At 54.5% G+C, this 1932-nt stretch overlaps 1 protein-coding gene across 1 annotated transcript in view; it reads right to left on the bottom strand.

Moving 5' to 3' along the window:
- Window positions 1-396: 396 nt before the first annotated feature.
- Window positions 397-1932, bottom strand: part of TWIST2 (twist family bHLH transcription factor 2) — a 53671-nt gene continuing 52135 nt past the window's right edge. Inside the window, exon 2 of the mRNA XM_003798243.3 lies at window positions 397-1036. The gene's annotated coding sequence lies outside the window, so the exon portion shown is untranslated. The remainder of the gene's footprint in view (window positions 1037-1932) is intronic.

Genomic DNA, 1932 nt, shown 5'->3' with positions numbered 1-1932 from the left:
TTATTCAAGCCAGGCTGAGGGTGCAGAGGGCTCTTGGAGCAGACACGAGGTCAGAGCCAGCCAGGGCCAGCACACAGGACGGGCATGTGTGGATGTCTAGGAAGGGAAACAGTCTCCAGAGCAGGAGTCTGCTGCTGAGCCTGTAGGGGGCTGGGCATAGGTCAGGGTCAGCTGGGAGGGGCTGAGACCACCGCTGCCTCCCCAGGCCTCCCCACCCAAACCACGTCAGAGTTGGCAGTTTCTAGAAATTCCTACAAGTATGCACAGCTCACAAGGCCTCACACCCCTCCTTGTTCCCTTTACAGTGAGGGGCAGTCACTTTTCGGCCCGCTCTGACTCTCTCCGGCGGCTCCTTGAGCTTCGAGCAGCGATGAGAAGAGAGGGGGGAGACCAGGCTGCGCGGACGTCTTTATTGTTCGGGGCGGGGCAGCGTACACAGCCACACGGCAGTCACTTAGCTCGTAAAAATATCTCAATAAATAAGACAAATAAGCAACATATACACTGAAACAGAAAATATAAAAACAATGGTAGTCGAGCAAATCATGGAGAGAGAGGAAGGACAGCAGTGAGAGAATTCCAGGCAGAGGCTGGGAGCGGGGAGGGCTGGGTTCCTTTTCTGAGAGCCTTGGTCCAGTTTCAACAGAATTGTACAAGAATGCATTTCTGTTTTATTAAAAAAAATACATTAAAAAAGGCACTTAGAGGGAAATACAAATCCAAATCCTCATAAATGTGTTCCTGAATCTAGAGATTTCCAGAAAGAATAAAACCTCCCCCCAAACATAAAACCTGGAGGAAAAATCCAGACAGTGACGTGGATGACAACAATGTCACTGGCAAGAGGGGCCGCGAGTGCCCTTCCTGTCTGGCTGTCCCCGGGAGGAGGCTGAAGTCCGGGTCCTCGGGTGCTGCCGGAGCCACGACTGGCCCTGAGCTGGGAGCAGAGGTGGGGCCTCCTTGAGGTCGCTCAGGTTTCAGAAGTTACAGGCTTGGCTTTGCTCCAACTCCACCGCACCTCGGCGCATGGGACAGTCTGGAAGATAAGGCGGAGGGGAGATGAGAGCCCAGACTGGACAGGGGAGTCCTGGACAGGACAGGACAACACAGACAGCCGGGTCTCTGTCCTCGCTTCTGTCCCCCTGCGGAAACTGGACAACCCGCTGCTGCAGTGCCCAGGCCAAACTCCCAGTGCCCACCCCCCAAGGCCACCGCCTGTCCCACGGCCCCCAGCCTCGACCATGCTCAAGCCCAGGCCGCCTGTGCACAGGGCCGCCCACGTGGGGCCTCCTGCAGGCCTGTGGCCGGGGGTTTCGGCAGCTGTGAGCTGGCTGGGGCGGAGGAGGGTCCAGTCACCAGGGTCTGCCAAGGGAGGGTGGGTTTTAAGTTGTGCTTTTGATATAATTACAGAGTCAGAAGAAGACGGAAAACTTAACACAGAGAGGCCGCCCAGTTTCCCCCAAGGCCTCACTTCACAGACACTAGTGCACACCACACCCTGTCCAGAGTGGATTCACAGGTCATGCGGATTCACAGGTCATGAGGATGTGTGTGTGTGCAGGGGGTGTGTGTAGTGTGTATATGTGTGGTATGAATTATGGTGTATGTGGTGTATATATGTGGTGTGTGTGTGATGTGTGTATGTGGTACGTGTTTATGTGGTGTGTGTGGTATCTGTAGGTGGTGTGCATGTGTGTGTTGTGTGTGTGTGGTATCTGTATGTGGTGTGCATGTGTGTGCTGTGTGTAGTGTCTGTATGTGGGGTGTGTGTGGTATCTGCAGTGTGCGTGGGTGTGATGTGTGTTTGTGGTATGTGTGTATGTGGTATCTGTAGGTGGTGTGCATGTGTGTGTTGTGTCTGCATGTAGGCTGTGTGTGTGGTGTCTGTATGCGGTGTGCGTGGGTGTGATGTGTGTGTGTGGTGTCTGTATG

This window comes from Otolemur garnettii, unplaced genomic scaffold (genome assembly GCF_000181295.1).
Source record: "Otolemur garnettii isolate 467f Iridium unplaced genomic scaffold, OtoGar3 scaffold00133, whole genome shotgun sequence".
In the NCBI taxonomy this organism is placed as follows: domain Eukaryota; kingdom Metazoa; phylum Chordata; class Mammalia; order Primates; family Galagidae; genus Otolemur; species Otolemur garnettii.
This window is presented reverse-complemented; position numbering and strand designations above follow the sequence as displayed.